This window comes from Rattus norvegicus, chromosome 12 (assembly GCF_036323735.1).
Source record: "Rattus norvegicus strain BN/NHsdMcwi chromosome 12, GRCr8, whole genome shotgun sequence".
NCBI lineage: Eukaryota > Metazoa > Chordata > Mammalia > Rodentia > Muridae > Rattus > Rattus norvegicus.
The window spans coordinates 24,401,663-24,420,143 of record NC_086030.1 but is presented as its reverse complement, the minus strand read 5'-3'; the positions used below and the strand labels follow the sequence as shown (position 1 = coordinate 24,420,143).

General features: G+C 45.1%; 1 pseudogene; it reads left to right on the top strand.

Annotated features, from left to right (window-relative positions):
- The first annotated feature begins 1,875 nt into the window (after positions 1 to 1,875).
- Pilrb-ps2 (paired immunoglobin-like type 2 receptor beta, pseudogene 2) lies at positions 1,876 to 11,495 on the top strand (annotated as a pseudogene).
- Positions 11,496 to 18,481: the final 6,986 nt, after the last annotated feature.

The following is an 18,481-nucleotide window of genomic DNA, read 5'->3' as shown; positions in this document are numbered from 1 at the left end:
CCTGTGTGCAGCATCTCCACATGGTTCCACCTAAACCCAGAACGTATAGTGGGTAGCACTGGATCATTTTGGTAACTTCTGGTCTAAGTGTAACTGCACCTGTCTTCGTTGTCCCTCATTATCCCTTCCTGTTCCCCAGGACACATTTGTCATTTCTCCCTATCTACTGTCCTGTCTTGGTTTTCCAACTTCCGGTTCCCCTCCCTTCCCCTCCCCTCTCTCACACAAGACAGCAGGCTCTTCAAATATAATGTCCCCATTTACATGATTTGGATGTTTTGTCTTTTGATCCCTGTGGTCTTTGTAAGCAGATGTAACCGCATTCTCCCAGGAACCCTGAGCCCCAGCCTAGTCATTGTGTGGTCCTACACCTGGCCCTACAGCATTGGGGATGCTCCCAACTGTCAGTGTTTATCAGGACCTTACTCAGTGGCTCTTGTTATCATTGTTGTTTGTTTGTGTGTTTAAGTTTTTGTAAGACAGGGTCTTAGCATTTATCCTGATTGTCCTTATACTCAGTATGTAGACCAGGCTGGCCTGGAACTCAGAGAAATCTGTTGAATCTGCCTCATAAGTGCTGACATTAGCTTATGATCACATCAAGGTCCACCTACAAGAGGGATACCTGTAGCTTCATTATTTGTGCAGGCTACAGCGGACATTGACCTAATGCAATCTCAAACCACAATTTTTAGGGTTTACACGACAGAGAGAATATAACTGTTTCCGGAGTCAGCCTTCCTAATGCTGCCATACTTCAACACAGTTCCTCATTTTGTGACAGCAAAAAAAACAAAACAAAACAAAACAAAACCAAAAAACAAAACAAAACAAAAACAATAAAAACCACTATCATGTGCTGCTTTATAATTTTACTTTACTACTGTTATGAGTTATAGTGTAAATATCTGATATGCCAGATACCTGTTTTGGACCCCGGTGACATAGTTACCTACTGGTTGAGAACTGCTGGTCTATGATGTTTGTACAGTAAAGGAATGACCTCTGCCCTGCACTGAGCTGTTTTGTACAGCTTAAATGATATAGTTCCTATTATACACACTTTGTATGTAGTATATGTGAACATCTGGGTCTATTAAGGTGTGTGTGTGTGTGTGTGTGTGCCCGTGTGATTGCACATTTGTTCATCTATACGTGGAGGGTAGAGGAGATTCTAAGGTTTAATTTGTTCAATTTTGGACCAGGTGCTCTCACTGCCTTGAAATTCCCCAAGGACACTACTTTGGCTGGCCAGTGAGCCACAGGGACAATCCTGATTCCACCGTCAAAGTACTAGGATTACAGCTTACTCTGCTCTGTTTGGTGTGGAACTAGACAGGCTGGCTGTCAGCTCACAGAGTTCTGCGTGCTTCTGCCTCTTGGGCTGGGATTAAAGGTTTAGGTGGTTCTTCATATGGATATTCAAGATCAAACTCAGGTTCTAAGATTCAAGTAGAATGTGGATGGTTCATGTCAGTTACTTACTTAAGTTTACATCAAAATTCACTGTATTTCTCTGGCTTAGTTATTTGTGACCCAATAAAAATCTGTGGACACACAGCCAGGACAGTTGGGAACTGTGAATTTGAGCTTGCTCTCCTAGAGTCTCACTCTCAAGGATGTGTTTCCTGTTCTGTGTCAACATCTGACAGCTGTTTCCCATTTCACATCCCACAGAGTAGACAAGATGTGAAAGTCACCCATCCTCCCTCATTCAGGGAAGGTCTGCTCACTTCTCATCTCTCCACAGCACTCAGCACCACCATTGGGATCCCATCCATCATCTCTTCTGCAGTCTTCACAACTAGTCTGGAGGACACAGGAGGTCAGATGAATCATTCACTGCTGAATCTGGTAGCCATAGTAGGGATGATCATGGCCAAAGTTGTAGTCACCTTCCCCATCTACGGATGGATGATCTTTATGTTGTGGAAGCAAAGGTAAGTGGTTCATGACAGGCCTCATCTGAACTTCCCACTAGGAGTGTTCTCAGCAGTGGGAGTTGGAGAATGGCAGGCTTGTGCAGGGATCAGTAAAGAGAACAAAATAAGGGAAATGTGCCTGAACTGGACAAGGACTGCATCCATGAAGCCTGTTGTCCTTCCTGACCATCTGGAAATTAGAGTAGCAAATGCAGATGAACACAGAGCCTGCTCCTAAGGAATTCAAGGAGGCATGCTGGAGCCTCAGGGGCTGACATCTGGAATGAGCTGTGGCTGCCAAGGAATATCTGAGTGTAGACCAGCATTTGCAGACAACATGTTAAGGGCATTGATACATATAAAAAGTAACACCTCTTTTCGTTTGGCATGTATGACTAAAATGGAAAGTAATTGACACATAAACAGAAAGAAATCTATATGCAGAACTATCACTACAACAAGAGAAAAAGTTGGACACTAGAAATCTAATCCTCCTGAGCAAAAATATGAAACATCTATTGAAGGGTCTCAGTTGAAGTGATTGCCCCACAAACAGGGACATGAGTATCCCATAGACCACATAAAGAGTTGTCAGATACTTGGACAGGCAGAGACAGTGCGATTCCTGGGGCTCGCTGTGCTGAAATACAAATGCATTTCTGTAAAAATAAATGATTTGTCTTCAAACATTCATGGTTCATCTAAGAAATAAAAATGGGGACACAGAGGGGGACACAATAATTCCAGCCGGAGGATAATGCAGAGTGGTTCAAGGTTATCTACAGTTGCATAGCACCATGGGTCACTAGGCTCCAAAGACCTTGTACACACAACACAAGACTCAAGTGTGGACTGAGGTCATAGCGGATTTAAAGCCGTGGGACCTAGCAGATTAAAAGATAAGGACTGATATGCATAGATGGTAGAGGGTTTATAAATACCATTTAACAATGTTAAATGTTAAGTAGAAAAACTTAGAAGAGGAGACCAGCAGCCTAAGAGACAGCAAAAGTCTGACTAGGATTCATAACCTGAGGCTAGGGTGGCCGCAGACATGGTGAGACATGGTGACTGCAGAGCAGAGAAGGCATGAAAGGGTCAAGAGGTCAGAGCAGGGAGATGATGGGAAAGGGAGATGGGAGATGCACATGGGTCAGTGGACCAGTAGAGTTTTCCTTTGATTTGCTGTGTTGTACAGAAGGTCAGCTGAGCGCTACCTTTGGGACCTACTGATTCTCAGACCTGTCCCTATTGGTTGCAGCAGAGCTCTTTGTGGTCTTGGACCCCTCATGTTGTCTGAACACAGAGAACAGCTCCAAGGGAGGACTGAGAATGAATCTGGCTGACACATTGACACAGTTTCTTCTCCTACAGGCCAGCAGAGTAAAGACTAAACCCCAGACAGGTGAGCACATGTCATTCCAAGGGACAGCTGAGGATCCGTTGGGAAGTTTATCCTGAAAGGCATGCAAGCGAGACAGAGAGATGATTCAGCTAGAAATGCATGACACATGGGTAGAAGGACCTGAGTTTGATACTGAGCTTACACATTATAACCCAGGGATGTGCCTTAAATTTGTAGTCACAGCTCTGGACAAGCAAGAGACAGGCAGTCATGGTTTTACTGTCCACGTATTCTAGCCTAATTGATTAGTTCCAGGGCTAATGAAAGATCCCTTTTAAAAAAGAGGAAATTTCTCAAGGTGATAAAGTAGTCATACTCTATATTAATTTGAAGTGAAGTATTTTGAATTATGTATTAATTGAAAAACAATAGTGTGTGTCATTGGGAAATGTAGTCAGCTGCCTAGCACAGTGACCTGGGTGCGATTCCAGGGAACCCAAATTGTACACAGAGAACACTGACTTTGGACAATTGTCCTCTGCTTCTCAGGGTTGCTCACATGCTCCTGGTGAGATATTGTCTATTTGTCCCCAGCTAACAGACCTCCAGGTGCCAGTTTCTCTCACCAGGGAGGAGAGTGCATCAAAGTAGTAATTGGTGAACCCATATCAGCATCCTACACCTTCAAATTCATGTTGTTGGGAATCAGAACATGCATGGCTGCAGGACTGTTCTGCAAAACATTCTTGAGCAGGGATAGCAAGATAACCCCACTTCTGCCATATGGGTTTGATGTCCTGTCCTCAGAACCCAGGTCATCCTGTCTGTCTTTGGTCCTGAGAGCCCAACTGTGCTGTTCTCTCTTTGCTCATGGAGCTAATGATACTTTTTAGTAAAAGTGGGATCAGAAATTCAGGCAACTCAGGGAGCTAGTTCAGAGCAAGGCTCAGGTGTAGATGTGTCCAAACCCTGAAAATCTTATCCTGACACCAGCTGAGTTAGGACAGTTCTGCAAATTCAGGAGCAAGAAGCAAGGCTTGGGCCTTGGAACCAGATACCACCCCCACTCCTACAACCTTGTGGTAGTCACGGAAAAAGATGGCTGAATGACAGGTCTATCTTTCTCTTGGGCTATAAGGACAGATCCAGCAAGCACATGGAATTTCTCTTCATGCAAATGAAGCTTTCAAGAACCTATCACACAGAAAGTTTCATATAACCCTTGTTACCCCCATTTCTGAGTTTGCTGCTCGGGCCTTGGAACCAGATTTGATGTCTAGTGTCCATGTAAAGAGACCAGCAAAACCTTTAATTTTAACAAAAGTGACAGAGGCAGGCAGAGCTCTGTGAGTGGACAGTTAGCCTGGTCTATGTGTCTAGTTCCACACCAAACAGAGCTGAGTGAGCTCTAATCCTTGGACTGAGGAAGTACAGACAGGCTTGTCTGTCCAGCTCACTGGCCAGTCAATCTAGTGTCCATGGGAAACTTGAAGTCAGTGAGAGAGAGCCAGATCCAAGAAATGAGGAGGATGAGACCTTAGGCTCTCCTCTAGCCTCAACATGCCTAAACCAATGCATGCACACAAAGACAGATACACAGATACACACGGACATAGACACACAGACAGGGATGCACACAGAGAGACATACAATCAGATACACAGACACACCTATAGAAAGACTTATACATAGACACACACAAGAAACACACAAACACACATACACACACACACACACACACACTGGTACATACACCCAAAGAGACATACAGACACAGATTCTTACACAGACACACACACACTCACATGCACACACATAAACACACAGACACACATCTGATGTAACAGATCCACATGTTCACACACACTGGATACACCAGAATGTGTAAAAGAACTATGAAACAGCCATATGTGTAAAGCTCAGTTAAGAGCAGAATACAATCCTTTGCTTCATGCACATCACACCCCTTCTGCTCACATCTGGTTGAAGAGGAACCTGCCTGGAGCCCTCAGCATACAGGAAGTGATGAGCAATCTGGAATAGATTCCTCCCAGTTTCTGCCTGCACCCTGACCTGACCCTGAACCACTGCTCTCTGTACCCAAATACCCCTGGGAGAGAGCTGGTTTCTCAGTAGTGCTGACATTCAGAATTACAGGAGAGTCAAGCCACTGTCAGAGAGAGAAAGACCAGCTCAAACCAGAGAGGAAAACCAGCTATGCCAAGGGCTAGGATATGTCTCCCAACCAGGAGTGGGGGCTGGGCCCAAGAGCCCTGTCATGTTGTCAGTAACCACATGGGTGGACCTTTTGCAATATTGGAAAAGAAGAAACCAGATCAATAAAGGCAGATGCTGGCCACAAGGAGGTGGAGATGGTCCTGCTCACCTCAGTCTTCCACTTGAGAATGCCTGAGCGTGTGTTTTTATTTACCCTGATTCTCACTGGACTGCTGAGTGTCCCAGTGTCCCTAGACAGGGCAACCTCGACTTCCTGATGGCCCTGCTGGTCTCACTTCCTGAACAGAATCTGGCTATGGCTCGGCTTCTCCTTCTTTTGCTGTCGGCAGCATGTCTGTACACTGGTGAGTGGTGGGGCCCTCATTATCAGGGACTGAACCAGAGGAGGGGGCAGAGTGGCTGGGAAAAGTGGGTGTCTTGTGAACAGTGTCTGGTAGAGGAGCCAGCCAGGACTCTCTACCCCAAGAGATCAACACTCAGAGTGAGCACAACCCAACCCTTCCCTCTTTTTTCTGTCTCCCTGCAGCCATAGGGACAGTCCTGCCCTTTGTCCCACCCCTCCCTTCAGATGAAGGCTCAGGATGCTCAGGGTTGTCCTTTAAATCCCTGCAGTGGCTTCAGATTCTCCCTGTCTTTCATAGGGAATTCAGCAGGATATCCAAAAAAGTATGACTATGCTGTGGACCAACCAGCTGTCCTCTCTGGAGTCCAGGGCTGCTCCATCGAGATCCCCTTCTCCTTCTATTTCCCCTGGGAGATGGCCAATGATCGGCTGATAAACATAGCCTGGAGATGGAAGGTCTTCCATGGGGAATTCATCTACAACTCCACCCATCCTTTCATTCATGAGCATTTTAAGGGCCGGCTCATCATGAACTGGACACAGGGTCAGACATCTGGAGTCCTCAGAATCCTGAACTTGAAGGAGAATGACCAGGCCACATACTTCAGCTGAGTTTTTCTGCAAACAACAGAAGACCTCAAGTTGTGGCAGTCAATCCCTGGCTCCCAACTCATCATTCATGGTGAGTCACCATGGCTCAGGCTTTGACACCTGTGGCTTCCTGGTTCCCTAGATATTACATTAGGGTCCACAAGTCTGAGCTTCTTTTCATATTCCTTTCCCTCGGTCCTGCCCAAACATCTGCCACCAGCATCTTTTCTTGCAGTTGGGAGATGTCTTTGCTACCTACTATGTCTGTCATCCTCTGCTCAGACAGAATCAGAGTAGACTCTAGGCTTCAGTACCCCATAGTTCACACCCTTATTGTCCCAAAACTAACTACAGTCCTGCCCTCTTTTGCCCGTGACCTCAAGGTGAATATAATTCTCCAGGATGGAGCTGACTCTCTTGTTTCTATGGCAGGGCTCTAGTTGGTACCTCTGTGCTGCATCTTCACATAGCTCCAATGTCAGCACAGAACATAGAGTAGGGGCCATTGGATGTTCTGGTGTTCTCATGTCTAACTGTAACTGCTACATGTCACCATAGTCCCTCATTTCACCTCATAGTTCCCCAGGACACACCTATCTTCTCTCCCCAGTCTCTTCAGTCATTAGAACATGATTAAGAAAGTGTTTCCATTTCCATGATGTGGCCGCTCTGTCTTCTGATCCCTCCAGCCCCTTTGATGCTGAAGGAACTGGAGACCCCTGGATTGGAAGCCCTGAGCCCTTTGTAGTGACTTGTGTTTCTGCATAGGAACCAAGAGAATCTGGGTCCTGTGTGTTGCTGCATTGTTTCCTTCCTCCTTTCTCTGCTGCTCCCCACAACCCCACTTTTTTTAATGTGAATACTTCTTTATTTCCTGTTTGATTTCTATCTTGTTTATTTATTTTATATCAGTTTCTCAGCTTGTAGCCCTGGCTTTTCCAATACTCAGTATATAGACCCATCTGGTCTTGAACTCACACCAATCTTCTTTGCCTCTGCCTCCTGAGTGTGGACAGTACAGTGTGTTTCACAACATCCGGAGGTGCCTCTTGACTCTCCTAAGCCAAACTATGAGAGGATGTGCACAGCACAGTTATCTGTGCAGGTTATAGCTACAATGTTGACCTCTAGTAAAGTTTGAGAGCCGCTGCCTGGACTTAGAGAGAAGTGAGCCATTTTATGTATGTGTCTAGTTGAGTCATTCTCTAATTTACTAAAGCTGCAAATCTTTTATACATTTTTTCATGTTCAGGGGACCCACATGCCTAAAAGTATATCATTGCTAGTTCCTATCTTTAATTATCCTGTTTTTATCAATCACAATGAAATAACTTAAATGTATGATACCTGATATATAATCCATGATGGAAAATGATGCACAGGTCAAGAACCCCTGGGATAGAATTCACAAATAGGTAAGTATTGGGAAAAATTTTCTCAGTTATGTGTGTAAAGCATAGGAATGTATTCTGCCCTGGACAGAGCTGCACACATAAATCTAAAATTGTGTTTTTTCTTTTATACATTTTGGTTTATTCAGTGTGTATGAACATGTGGGTCTGTAAAGGCAGATGTGTGTGTGTGTGTGTGTGTGTGTGTTTGTGTGTGTGTGTGTGTGTGTGTGTACACATATGTTTATGTCTGAAGTGTCTAGAGGAGATCCTAAGGTCACATCCACCTTACTTTGGAGGACTAGCTCTCTCACTGGTTTAAGTTTTCCATGGAGGCTAGGTTGGCAGGCCAGTGTGCCACATAGACAAGTCTGTCTCCACTTCCTCAGCTCTAGGATTATAGCTCCCTTGGCTCTGTTAGACATGAACTAGTCACATAGACCAGGTTACCTATCTACTCACACCGCTCTGCCTGCATCTGTCTCTTGGGCTAGGAACAAGGATCATGCACACTTCACCAGGTTCTTGACATTGATATTGGGGACCAAACTCAGGTTCTTGGGTCTAGGCAGCAAACTCACTCTGAACTAAGTCTATCTGTGTGCTACATACATTTATGTGGAAAAAATATTGCTGAATTTTTCTAACTCAGTTACCTGTGAGCCAATGAAAATTTGTGTGTACAGAGCCAGGACAGTTGGGGACTGTGCATCTGAGCTTACTCTTCTGGAGTCTCAGTCTTAAGCATGTGTTCCCTTCCTTGTGTGAACTTCTAACTGCTCTTCTTAATCCCACATCCAACCGAGGAGACAAGGTGTGACATTCACCCATTCCTCACTTTATCCATGGAGGATGTTCTCACTTCTCATCTCTTCACAGCTTTCAGTACTACCCTGAGGAGCCCCTCCATCATCCCCTCTGCAGTCCCCACAACTGGCCTGGAGGACACAAGGGGCCAGAGGAATCCTTCACTGCTGAACTTGGGAGCCATGGTTGGGATGGTTGTGTCCAAAGTTGTGGTCATCATCCCCCTCTATGGATGGGTGATCTTCCTGTGGTGGAAGCAAAGGTAAGTGGTCCAGGAGAGACCTCACCCAAGCTTCCCCACAGGGAGTGTTCTTAGCTGTGGGAGATGGAGAAGGGTAGGGAACAGTGAAGAGAACAGAAGGAGAGAAATTTGCCTGAACTCCTCAAGAACTGCATGGAGCCTGCTGTCCTTCCTGACCATCTGGAAATCAGAGGAGCAAATGCAGATGAACACAATGCCTGCTCCTACGGAATTCAAGTAGGCACGCAGGAACCTCAGGGGCTGACTGTTCATCTGGAAGAACTATGTCTGCTGTAGAAGAAACGAGGGTAGACCAGCTTTTGCAGATAACATGTTACAGGAAGTGATATGTATAAGTAGAGACACCTCTTTGAGTTGGGCATGTGTAACTAAAGTGGAAATTAAGGGACACAGAAAGGGAAAGAAATGTGTATGGAGAAGTTAACACTACAACAAGCAAGAGTTGGACACTAGAGATCTCACCCCCCTCAGTGAAATCATGAAACACCCATTGAAGTGTCTCAGTCGAAGTGATTTTTCCACAGTCACATGAGCATCATCCCAGGAGCCTTATAAAGAGTTGTGAGATGCTAGGACAGGCTGATGCAGTAGATCCCTGAGGCTCCCTGTGCTCCCAACCTTATCTACTGGGTGAGACCAATGACTGACCTGTCTCACAATCCAGAGAAGACAGCTCCTAAAGGAAAATGCCCAAGGTTGTCCTCCAGCAGCACATGAGTGTTCACATTTGCAAATATTCACATGTGGTTATGCTCTGTTCAAAGTAAATTTTACAAAAAGATTAGGGAAGTACTCTAAATTCAAGCATATTGGCAGAATGGAAAATTTTATATGTTATGTCCCTGCAAAACACACACATACATACACAACACACAAACAGACAGACACACACACACTGGAAAATACAGTGTTCTTTTGCAAAATCCCATTATATTTTTGTATAAATAAATTTTCTTCAAATATTTATGGGTACTCTAAGAAATAAAGATGGGGACACAGTGGGGCACAAAAAATTCCAGCCATTGTGAAATCCAGAGAAGGGATTCAGGTGTTCAAGTCTATCTACAGTTACATAGCAAGCTGTAGGCCACCGGGCTTCAAATGTCTTGTACACCCAACACAAGACCTACATGTGAACTGAGGTCAGAGTTGATTTAAAGCCATTGGGACTACAGGATATGGATAGAGATGCATAGATGTTGGAGTGTAATGGGAGTTTACAAATGAACATTTAAATGTGCATCCCACTGTTCAGACAGGCTCTGCCCCCTGTAACTGTAAGTAGAAGAACTGAGAGGTGGAAGAGCAGCAGCCTGAACGACCACAGAAGTCTGACTGGGATGAAATCCCTGAGTCTCAAACTGCAGGATGCAGCAGCCTACACTGAGAGGGACAGCTAGAAAGCAAGGTTTCAGGGAGGCAAGAGGGAGACACAGTGAGTGCAGAGCACAGGAGGCAGAGATGTGTTAAGAAAGCAGAGCAGGGAAAATGTCAGAAAGTGAGATGGGATATGGGTGAGTGCACTAGTAGTCATCTGACATGCTGTGTTGTACAGAAAGTAGGCTGACTCCTGGTGTCAGGTCCTGCGGATTCTCAGACCTGTGCCTACCTGGATGCTGCAGACATGTGTGATGCCCTGGTCCCCTCCTGTTGTGTGCACACAACAGCTGAGATGCAGGAATGAGAACCAGCGTGGCTGACCCACTGACATAGTTTCTTCTCCTACAGGCCAGCAGAGTAAAGACTAAACCCTAGTAAGTTGAGTGCCTGTCATCTCAAGGGACACATGACGAGCTGCTTGGAAGTCCATTATGAGAGGCATGGAAGGGAGCCTGAGCGATGATTCAGTCAGAAACGCATGGCACACAGGTACAAGGGCCTGAGTTTGATGGATCAGGAGCTTGCACCCAGGGATGTATCAGGAATTTGCAATTCCAACCCTGGTCAAGCAAGAGACAGGCAGAGACAGATTGGCTGAACACCTAGTCTAGAACAACTGGTGAGGTTCAGGCCTGTGAAAGATTGTGTCTTTAAAAACGAGGGGGATTGCTCAAGGTGATGAATCATGGACATAATATTTTCCAAATTGATGTTACCTTAAATATTTTAAATTACACATGAAGGAAGAAAAATAGTACATGCCAGGGAGATAGCTCAGTCGGAAATGGAATCTGCTGCCTATCCCATTGACCTGGGAATGATTTCTGGGGACCCAAATTGTACACAGAGAACACTGTCATCTGTGTTTCATGGTCGGCCACCAGATCATGGTGATAAATAATCTTTTATTCCTTAAATAACAGGCTCCCCAATGCTAGGATCTCTCCACCAGGGAGGCAAGTTTACATCAAAGTAGTTGTGATTATAAACCCTGCATCCCACAGCCTTCCATGTCTTCTCGCTGGGAGTCAGAGCTCATGGCTGCAGGATTCTCTTGTGAAAATCATTCTTGGATAACCTCCAGTTTTGCCATGGGGGCTCGGATACCTTCTCCTGGAACCAAGGTCCTCCTGTGAGTCTCTGGGCCTTTGAGCCTGACTGTGCTGTTGTCTCCCTGCTCATGGAGTTATTGACACTGTTAATAAATATCTTACTCCCAGCAATCCATCTCAGTTTCTCTCCTGAGCCCCCATCCCTTCCCCTTCCTGACACTTCTTAGATAGTGTAGACTGTGTCTAGGGTGTAGGTCACTGGAATAGACGTAAGGGCCATTGTCTTCATTGAAACCCACAGCCTGAGAATCAGAGTTCTCCTCTTCCTTGCTCTCTGGATGCTGACATCTCATTTAGAGCCCAACCCCCACCCCACATGCTTCACATCAAATGTCAGAGCGTGGCTTGCTTGAGTCCCATGTTTAGGTTTCTTTACTCACAAGCCCAACTGTATGTACTCACTTTCTCATTTCCTGCCATGCTGACATTCTGCCCTTTGGGTTCTCTCCTAAAATTGGAAATTTGATTCCAGTCCAGTCTGTCGTAATATTTGAGAGTCAGCAGGTCACCTTATAATTAAAATTTGTGGGTACAGAGGAAACCATCCAGAGTGACCCAGAATGAATGAAACCATACTTCTCATGGGAGAAGAATTTTATGGTCATGCTCCATAGAGATCTACCAACGATAGTGAGCCATAAATGAAGAGGTATGGATACAGCTCCAGTTCTCCAATCACAGTCCTCAAATGAATATCATTCATGGGCCTTTTCTTGGTTATTTGGAAGCTGTTCCCAATGCCATGAGACAAGCTGGAGATATTTGGGGTCATGATGAGGTCACAAAAACTCATGTGGCTAACGTGAAGTGTCCTGGAGCAGCTGTGAGATGTCTACTGTGGTTGTGACTGCATCCTAGCCCCTTAGCCTGAACTCAGCAGCTCTCATGGGCATGGTGATATTGGGCATTTCTGATGTGTTTACACAGAAGGCTACCAAGATGCTGCTCTGTCCAGTCATCTCAAGGAGTCTTAACACCTGAAAGAAGGGGCCTTAATCCACTTGTTCAAATGGTCACGTGACGTCTCAGGTCCTTTTCCATTGCATAAGAGGGAAAATCGAGAGATAAGCCCAGAGCAAAGACTTTCAGAGTCAACATTCTCATCTCTACATATGTGCTTAAGCTCAGGTGTATACACTTAGGCAGCCTGTGTCTCTGATCTGCCAAAAGGGAACATTATGTTCCAACTAGAAAGTAGATATTGGCTTCTGCCCTGGTGACAAGTGTTTGGAATTTATATTTCCTAGACCGAACTGATGAGTAAGAAAAAGTACTGAAAGAAATTGGGGATCATAACATTCATGTCATGGCAACAATTGAGAGGTAGTGATGGGAATATTATCAATTTTAACACTGATTCTCAAGGTGTGGGTCACCACCTCTTTGAAGCTAGGAGAACATTTTCACAGGAGTCACATTTCAGATATCTTGAATATCAGATGTCTATAATATGATCATAACTGTAGTAAAATTACCATCTTGAAATATAAATGAAATAATCCTATGATTGGAGTCGCCCCAACATGAGGAAATGTCAAAGCATTAGGAAGCTTGAGAACCACAGTATTAGAGGCTATTCTTGGTAGTTCTTGAGTTTAGGCCAGCCTGGGTTACATGAGACTCTGTCTTTAAATCAACAGCAAAGCTTAACAAAACTGAAATCAGTAAAGTGTGTCATGAAGAAAGGGCCTCACTTAGCTCCCTTTTTGTTGGAGATGGAGAACTTGAATATGATACTTAGCTTCTCTCCAAATTTATATAAAATATAATGTGACTAACAGTACTTCAGTTTTTTGTATGTTTGTTTTTGTTTTCCCCTGTTTTGGAGGAGGGGCTTTCTCTATTACATACATCTGACTGTCCTGGAACTTGCTTTGTACACAAAGGCTGGCCTCAAAGTCAGAAAATCTCCTGCTGCTGCATCCTACTAAATGTACCTACATGGTAGGGTATTAACACTTTCCGGTTTTTCTTCATTTATTTGTTTTGGCTTTGGTTTATTTTAAGCTAAATATAATAACTCTGAGGAGGGGGGTGTGAGTTTCTTTGTTTCTGTGACCACAAATTGATGACATACCTATAAATGTCTCTGTCCTTGACTATCAGCAGATGTTGGGGGAGACTGAACTCTTTCCCCAGTCCCACTCACTGGACCTTTAGAACACAGCGTAGAGTCTCTTACTCGGCACTCCCCTGGGCAGGGGTCCAGGCAGGAGCTCATTTGAGGCTTGGTAGCAGGTGAGGCAGATGAAGATGATGACGTCATCCTAGGGAAGAAACATGAGGTCAGTTGGCAGCAGGCAACTGTGCTATCGTAAAAGTGAAGCTTCGGCCTGAGCATCCTGACTACACCACCAGCTGCCATCCCTCCCCCACCCTCTCTAGCTTCTCCACTCTGTTCCGGCAGCAGTCTGGGGGTTAACTTTGTGACCACAATCTGGATCTTTGGGTTGTCACTAGGGAAGAGAGATCAATGAGTGTGTGTGTAAGGAAGTGGTGAAAAGAATGGAGAACACAGGGACAGTTGTCATCTATGAGGTTATCTCCTGGGCCCACAGAGCCTGCAGTATGTGTTATCTGAGGGATGGCCCTGGAATTGAATCATCCACAGAGAAACAGGAAGGGTTGAGCCTGTTTTCTCCCTCTGCTGTCATGGGATAAGTTAATTAGTTATAAAGTCAGAGAGTCTGAATGTTGTGAACAATGTCAGGAACTAGAGTCTCAAGAATCACAGAGCCTCATCTTAGGGAGGCCTTGTTTAGTCAGGATGATGACAGGCAATATGTTGTAGCAGATCATATGTGAAAGAATCATTGGATGGTACATGTTTGAGATTTGGTGCATGTGTGTGCAAGTCAGTTTGGGCTCATGTGTGGAAGTGGAGAGGACAACCTCAGGTATGGTAATCAGCAACACCATCCAAATTCACCATCAACTTTGTGTTTCTGTGTTTGATTGGTTGGTGTTTTGTTTGATACATAGACTTTTGTAGGTTTGGCTGGGATTTATTGGTTATGTTGTTGGATTTTTTTTTGGTTTGTTTATTCTTTGACACAAGTTTTCACCCTGTTCCCTTTGCTGTCTAAAATTCGGATACATAGACCATACAGCTTCATACTCAATGAGATCCATGTGCTTCTGTCTTCTTTCTCCCAAACCCTAGACTTGCAAGCCCATGACCAATGTGGGTTATAATTTTTAAAATAACACTTACTCATTCATTCTGGGGTGTGTAGGGTAGGTAGGGACACATGTGCTACTCCCTGAGCCTCACTCATATTCCAACCCTGTAAGGTGACACTCCTCATGGTCCTGTGATATGCAAAAGCCCAGTGTGCACAGGAAAACCACAGACTTCCTATCCCAAGAGGAGATCATGACTTGGGATTAAGGAGCCAGCAGGTGGTAGCAGTGCAGCTGAGCACAGGGTGTTGTTGGCATCCTTAGAAACCAGCAGAGCCTGCTGTATTAAAAACCTGGTGTCCAGCAGCTGACTTATGACAGTCTTGTTAGATCCAGGCACTCCTTAGTTGGGTTAGTAACCAGAAGACCGTCTACCCAGAGAACTCTGACAGGCAGGGTAAAGTAGATGAACTCTGGGTGTGAGTGCTCATGACCATGAGGATATTTTTACCTCACTGAGCCAAAGATGTTCATCTGGTCGAGTGTGTTCTTGCCTGTCATGGACAGAAAATGATGTTCTTTCTCCACTGAGAGACAAAGGAGCAGGATTATGTACACCTGTATTCACCACTGCGGGGAGGCACAGATAGGAGGGTCTGTAGTAGTTTCAGATCATCCTTGAATACATAACACATTTAAGGACAAGCTTGGCCAAACCACAGCCTAAATATCTGTCAGATGTTTACTTGTCATCCCAAAAGGTTGGGGACCCTTTGGGAAAGTTTATTATGAGAGTCAAGCAAGGGAGCAAGAGAGATGCTTCAGCTATAGAGGTGTACATGGGTAGCAGGGCCTGAGTTTGATGTGGAGCAGCCACACTATAAATCAGGGATATGGCAGGAATGTGTAATCCCAGCCCTGCATGAGCAAGAGACAGAGAGAGGCATGGGGCTGACCGTATACCTAGTCTAGCCTAATTGGTGAGGTCAAAACCCATGAGAGCCATGGTATAAAAAATGTGTGGATTTCTCCAGATGATCCATCATGGTCATACCATTTTATAAGTTTATAGTAAATGAAGTATTTTAAAATGCTACATTAATGAACAACAAATCAGTGTATGGCAGTGAGATATGGGCTCAGTAGAAATGCTGCCTAGCACAGTGACCTGGGTGTGATTCCTGGGGACTCAATTGGTACATGGAGAAATCTGACTGTGGACAATTGTCCTCTGCCTGTCAGGGTCACCCATAGCCTCCTGGTGACACATCATCTGTTAGTCCTCAGGTAACAGATCTCCTGGTGCCATGACCTCTCACCATGGAGGTGAGTTACTTCAAATAGTGATTGAGGGTACCCACCCTGCATATCACCACCCTCCCTGCCTCCTGCATGAGAATGAGAGCACATGGATGCAGGATTGTGTGTGACACATCCTAGGAATCCATGTCAGCTCTGATGTCCTCTCCTTTGAACCCATGTCATCCTGTCTGTCTCTGGTCACGAGAGCCTGACTGGTGTTCTCTGTGTGTTTAAGAATTTGTAGTACTTTTTAATGAATGTGGGATAATACATAAAACAATTCAAGGAGCCAGTTCAGAGCAATACTAAGATCAAGCCAGAAAATCACATTCTGAGAGGAGCAGAACTTAGGAGTGTTGCCTCATTCTCCAGTCTGCGTGTTCAGGTCCAAGCAGCGTGTACCACCCCCACCTCTGCCATTATTGAAGAAGTAATAACAAGATGGCCGAATTACAGGTCTAATTTCATTTTTTGCCATAGAGCCATATCCATAACCTGTAATATCTTTTCATGCAAATGAAGCTCTCTCAGACCCTCAGCACAAGCCAATCATGTACATTCATCCTATAACCAATAATCATTTTGGAAATTTCATTTAGCCTCTGTTACTTCCAATAAATCACAGCTCTATCACTGAAAACCTCTCAGAGAAACCTGTTTCTCCACAGGACACAATTCAGAAGAGATCCTGTGAGTGTACACCCCTGGAAAAACTTTGTTCCTCTCCTTCCAGCAGAGAGCTCATCTTTCCTGTAGACCTTAAGGTCAGAAGAAGAACCAGTCCAGCAAATGAAAGTCTCACTCCAAGCGTCCTTCTCAGTATTTGTCTTGACCATTTTCTCCCATATGTGACCTCTAAGAGAGTGGCAGACTCTGTCTAGGATACAAGTCAGTGGGACAGGGGCAAGGACCATATTGAGAATAACAGCCTGAGAATCAGGGTTCCCCTCTCCCTTATTCCCTGCACGCTGCCATCTCATCAAGAAACTTGACCCCCAATCCCTCCATGTTTCACATTCAGTGACAGACAACATGTCATGTTTAAGGCCCATGTTGGGCTTTTCCTGAAAGGTCCAAGTATACACACTAATTTTCTCATTTCCTTCCATGTTGATATTCTGGACTCTGGGTTCTCTTCTAGGATATTCCTTTTTGCCAAGTTCAGTCTGTCGTAACTTTTGATAGTCAGCAGACCTGCTCCTAACTGAACACAGAAACTTTCCATTCTGACCCATGTTTGATAGAGTTCCTTCAAGCACAGTGTGTCATAGCTGCAGTGTTATACCAATGATCTCCAGTCCACCAATTACAAGCCTCAAATGAGTATCATTCATGGGACTTTGCTGAAGTATTTGGAAAATTATCTCCAATCCTATGAGAGTAAATGGAGATAACTGGGGTCATAGAGTGGTCATCAAGCCTTCTTATGGCTAAAGTGAAGGGTCCTGGAATTTTTTCGTTGTGTCTGCAGTGGTTGTCACCCAAGCCTCTTAAGGTTGAACTCAGCAGCACTCATGGGCATGGTGACCTTTGGAGCTGGGGTGGTGTTTTCTCTGAGCATCCCTGATGTGTTCATATAGAAGGATGCCATGATGGTCTGTGTAGTCATCCATAGTTGTCCATTTGCATCGCAACACCACAGGCAGCTGCACACAGAAAAGGCCTCAGGAGTAGACCCTCAGAGATATTGGGACGCTGACATGCTATTGGGTCTAGGGAGATTTGCTCTGGACCAGATGGTTTTCCAGAACAAGTCTATAGCCTAATTAATGAAATAGCCATCAAGGCATGGAAAGCACTGCCTAATAGGGTTGCAGTCTCCAGGAACCTTACCAAGGTTCTGCAAGGGCCCACAGAGCCTTTTTCAGACTTTGTAGCCCGCCTGGTAGAGGCCGCTACTAAGATCTTCGGAGACCCTGATATAGCCATGCCTCTCATTAAACAGCTAGTGTATGAACAATGTACAAAAGAATGTAGGACTGCTATAACACCATATAAACATAAAGGTTTAGAAATTTGGATGAAAGTCTGCAGGGAAATGGGAGGGCCATTGACTAATGCTGGCCTAGCGGCAGCTGTGGTGCAGTTAGGGAAAACCACCATCACGGATACCTGTTTCAAATGTGGCCGTAAAGGGCATTATTGAAGACAGTGTCCTGAAAGGAGTAGGGGGAAAATTAGCGATAGACCCATGCAGCCTGGACTATGTCCACGGTGTAAGAAGGGAAACCAGTGGACAAATGAGTTTCGATCTGTGAAAGACTTGGATGGCCGACCCCTATCGACTTGCACCATATGGTGGTGCATGGCCAAAAAACGGACAACAGGGCCCACGTCCCCAGGGCCCTCAAATATATGGGGCTCTGCAGGGCAACAGACAGGGACAGGACAAACAGAGGCTTTGGCCTTTCCTTTGCCACCCAAAGGACCGAGGAGAACCACTAAAGGCTCCGCAGGACTGGACCTTCACTCTACTACCAGACTCATACTGACCCCCAAATGGGAGTGCAGCCTGTAGACACAGATTTTAGAGGACCCCTCCCTAAAGATACAGTTGGGCTATTGTTGGGATGCTCCTCCTCTGCACTGAAAGGTTTACAGCTTGTGCCCGGAGTAATTGGCCCTGATTATTTAGGCACAGTAAAAATCCTGGTAGCCTGCCCCC